The following is a 4967-nucleotide window of genomic DNA, read 5'->3' as shown; positions in this document are numbered from 1 at the left end:
AGAGAGAGAGAGAGAGAGAGAGAGAGAGAGAGAGAGAGAGAGAGAGAAACAGAGAAAGAGAGAGAGAGGTAGGATGGAGCAAGGTGGGAAGTTGGTTCATCAAGGGTGAAAGGTGATAAGAGAGGATAATGGAAGACAGTCACCATATATTTTATGCATCTATGATACTGTAAAAAGTGAAAAATAAAATACTTAGAACAAATTTACCAAGGAAACAAAAGAGTTACACCTTGTCAATCTGAAAAATAAATTAAAGAAGACAGAAACAATGGAGAGACATTAGTGATTGCTAAATGAAAAAGTGAATACTGTCAAATGTCATTACCATTCTGAGTGGTTTGCAGAGCCCCATAAAATCCAAAATGACACTATTTTTGCAAATATAAAATAATCCACACTAAAATTCATATGAAACACAAGGGTTTCAGAATAGCCAAAATAATCTCAGAGAAAAAACATTAAATTAGAAGTATATTTCTTGACTTAAATATATAATAAAATGACAGTAATCATAACTGTGGTTAAGGCACAGGGACACACATACAAATACTATGGAAGAGAAAATAACCCCTTGTGCACATGGTCAAATGATCACAGCAGATGGCAAAGCCTTTCAGTGGGGGCAAGGGTAATGTTTATCAAATGATGCTTATCCGCACACAAAGGAGTTACGTTGGATCCATATCTTATGATGGGTTCAAAAAGCATTGACTGAGACTGCACACCAAATACCTAAGCCGAAGAGTCTACCGCTATAGAAGTCTGAGGTGGAAGTATAATGAGGCTTCATGAGATTGGCTTTGTCTGGGATACCACAGAGCATACCAGCAGTCTAATATGTAAACATTGCAGCTCTCTTACAGGGATACAATACTGAGCTATCGAGGTTGACCTTCCCTCACAGTCATGAGTACAGCAGAAGGCTCTTACAGTGACAATTAGCCCTGTGTATTTATCTGTCTTAATGACAGTAGTAGCCAAATGTAATTGACTATTTGTGATTTAAGTGTAATTACCAAGTCAACTTTGGTTAGACCAAATAATAGACTTTATAACATACATGGCCTATGTAGAACTTTTATGTTGCATCTGATTTTCAATACCTTTGGAGATATCAATATTACTTTACCAGTGAATGACTTGAATATAATAATATTGAGTCTATAATACCCCCATATAATTTTCTTAAAACTTAAAATTACTACCAGGAACCAATATAGAATATTCCTACTGAAATTTCAGTTATTATATTTTTTTATTGTTCTGGAACTAGATAAGGGACATACTTGGTTCCTTCATTATCCTTTTCACTTTCTTTTCTAAGATTAAAAACATAGAATCTGATTGGATCCTTTGGATGATTAAGTAACTTGAATTCATGGTCTTCTCCTCTGCGTGTCAGGGTTAGTCATCTGTCACTCAGAATCCTGGCTAAAATAGACATTTAATAAATACTCCACTGATATAGCAAAAAGCAAACAAGACTGCAACTATTTTCCTTAGTTATACATTGCACATAAAGGTTTGTTTTTAGTACGACCAGTTAGTTTTTCTTATGGAGTAATTTAAATCTTAGAGTTTTCATTATGCTTTTATAAAAATCCACCCACCTGTTAAAATTTAACTTGAATAAGTTATATTTTAGAAAGTGAATTTGAGAATTTGTAATTTTTTGTGCATTGATTATAGTTGCAGAACCTTGAAAGGATGTTATAAACGGAAGCATGTTTGAGACAGCAACCAGAGTCAGTCTTTGAGTGTGGGTGTGAGGATTAGTTGTGTTCTTAGCCATCTCAGTTCGACTGAGCGGAACAGTTAACGTGCTTTCTGGTTGAATTTCTTCATGTGCCCAGTGGAGCTCATCATTTTGATACCACCGGATTCACTCTACTTTGTTATTTTGAAGATTTATTCATTTCTACTTTTAATATGTATGAGTGATTTTTCTGCTGCATATGTGTATGTGAACAATGTGGGTATCCAGTGCCCACAGAGATCAGACAAGGGCCCAGGGTGCCTGGAGTGACAGGTGGTTATGAACCACCATGTGGGTACTGGGCACTGAACCCAGGTCCTCTGCAAGAGCAGCCATTGCTCTTGACCTCTGAGCAATCCCTCCAATTTTCTTAAGATTGTTGTTTCTCACATTGTCAACTAGTAAGATACTGGTTCAAGGAACCTACTAGTTGAATAAGAAACTCTCTGGGGCTGGCAAGATGGTTCAGCGGGTAAGAGCACTTACTGCTCTTCTGAAGGTCCTGAGTTCGGATCCCAGAAACCACATTGTGGCTCACAACAATCCATAATGAGATCGGACGCCCTCTTCTGGTGCATCTGAAGACAGCTAGGGTGAATTACGCCAGAACGAGAGGGCCTGAGCGAGCAGGCCAGGCCGGAGAGCAGCCACACACACATGTTGGCTCACAGCCATCTGTACAGCTACAGTGTACTCATACACGTAAAATAAATCTTAAAAAAAAAAAAAAGAAACTCTCTTTGCCTCTCCATCTGTAAACCAGCTAATAATACCACCTACATTTAAGTTTATTAGGAGGACGAAGTCCATATTTATAATGTACACAAGTAGGAAAAACATTTTTATGTCTAGATGTGTATACACTGTGCAGAGTTACAAATTCGTCCAGGAGAATATGAGAAGACCGTATGTTCTCTCCTTCCACCACATAGATCACGTGTAGAACTCCTACCTTCAGGCTTTGTGACACGTACCTTATCTGCTGAGCCCTCTCTATGGTATAGTTTACTAAGTCCAGATGTTGGCCTAGATTTTATTTACCTGGTGAAGACTTGCAGGATGGCACAGAGGTACGAAGCTCTCCCACGTGGAGCAATCCTCCACAGCTAAGGGCCTAACCCCCAGGTGGTCATAACTGGTCACTACTTGAAAACTCTACATGCATCTCATGGAAATCAGCACTGCGTGGATTTCTTAATGCTGTGGGATTAAAGGTTTCTGAGGTGGAGAAAATCTGGGACTTGTTTGTCTATTTAACATTAAAACTTGATTTTATTTTTATTTTAAAATATATCTTATTTAAATAAGATATGTTTTACTCACATTTATACTTATTTCTATTTTATTTATCAAACAGGTTAATAGTATATATTATGGTGAACCACCTTGACTTATAAAAACAATTCTTATTAAAGACTGAACTAAATTTGAAGGAAAGTCTGTAATCATCATACTCTATATGAATTTACTTCACTGAATTACCTACACTTTCAACTGTGTTTTAATATTCTGATAAATAAAATTATAACCACCTTTAACTTAAATGGTGATTTAAAATAACAAAAAAATTGTGTAAAATTTACAAAGTCAAAATGAAGTGAAAAGTCTGTTGTTTTGTGCTAATTAGCAAGAAAAACCTCTTGTGATGAAAAGCTGGTAGCCTATGAGCTAAGGAAGGGAAGGAGGTGCCACAGAGTCTTATGGTTTTCAAAGTGAGAACAGAAAATAAGGTCAACTAAACTACCCAGCTCTAGCAATTACAAACATAAAAGCACAAATGCAGCATAATCTGAAATTAAAAAAACACAAATTATGTAATTATGGAAATTGCTGAAACTTCAAGAAGGTGAGATGCCTTTAACTGACAAGTTCAGATCCAGATTTGCTCACTATTATTAATTTGAAATAAAAAATTAGTTTACTATGCAAAAGAACAAGCCAAAAGAACATCAAGAATCTATTATCAGAAAGATGGACAAAAGAGGCTAATGTGGGTGGAATATGATCAAAATACGGCATACATGTATAAAACTGTCACAAGAAGCCATTATCACATATAATTAATAAATTCTAATAGAAATTAAATATATTCAAATATGTATTAAATTGGCAAGGTCCCAATTTGACAGATTTGTAAATTTCAAAGGTGTATAATTTCTCTTTAATGATACTTCAGTCATCTAAAAAAAAAAAAGTTATTGAGAAATCATGATAGCTCCTTATTCTGGCTTATAAATGGTCCACACCAAAGGGCACTTTATTGATAGTGAATCATGTTATACTTACTTCAAGGAAGCCATTAACTTTTACTTTGTTAAAAGAAGCCTACAGTACTTAATTTTGATAACCATAAATGCACAAGTACATCTTTTAAATAACACACTCATTTTATTAAGTCAGACTTAGATATCCACTCTTAGAATAATTACATTTAAGCATGCCACTCACTTTGCATTTGGTATGGTGGTCATTCATACTTATTTTTGGCATGTAGCATTATTTTATGACAAAGGATTTATCCAGTGTCTTTTAGATAATGACATGAATAACATTACATAATACTCAGGACCTCTATTTAGAAATAATTAAAGTGATGCTAATTGCAATGTTGATTGGATTTACCGATTGGATAAGCATGATTAGTTTAGAACTGTGTGCATTTTTTTAAGTAATAAAGTTTCCTTGAAACAAATACAACTTTAAGAATTCAGTTTATTTAAGAGTACAAGTATATCATTTCCCTCCAATTTATACTTGGATTTCTATGATGGCAGGCCGTCCTTGCTCCAGCGAGTGGCTCCATACTTGTGTGTATATATGGGCAGCACAAATGACCTCAGTGGAACACTCAATCATCAAGGACAACATGAGAGGAATCAAGGATAGTTCTGAGAGGAGGTACAGGATGGGGTTACAAATGAGATCAAAGTACATTGTATGAATGCAACAAAATCTCAAATAAGTAATAAAAATGCCATATGAAATTTTCACTATGTATGAAATGCAGCAAAATGTGAATATCTAAATTTAATTTAAGTGTGTAAAAAGTAAAGAACAATAAATAATATAACTAAGATAGGGCATGGCAGATGAAAATGATTACATACCAAAACTCAGGAAAACAATACCTTTAAAACACTCCCACCCTGACCTTGTAGAACAGGCTATTCAAGATAGACTGAAGGCTTAAGTGTAAGGCAGAAAACTATAA

At 35.1% G+C, this 4967-nt stretch overlaps 1 long non-coding RNA gene across 1 annotated transcript in view; it reads left to right on the top strand.

Annotated features, from left to right (window-relative positions):
- The window catches only part of LOC116071370, a 42338-nt gene extending 37683 nt beyond the window's left edge, over positions 1-4655 (top strand). Inside the window, exon 3 of the long non-coding RNA XR_004110851.1 lies at positions 4531-4655. This is a non-coding gene — a long non-coding RNA (uncharacterized LOC116071370). The remainder of the gene's footprint in view (positions 1-4530) is intronic.
- The last annotated feature ends 312 nt before the right edge of the window (positions 4656-4967 follow it).

Source organism: Mastomys coucha, unplaced genomic scaffold (genome assembly GCF_008632895.1).
Source record: "Mastomys coucha isolate ucsf_1 unplaced genomic scaffold, UCSF_Mcou_1 pScaffold22, whole genome shotgun sequence".
NCBI lineage: Eukaryota > Metazoa > Chordata > Mammalia > Rodentia > Muridae > Mastomys > Mastomys coucha.
This window is presented reverse-complemented; position numbering and strand designations above follow the sequence as displayed.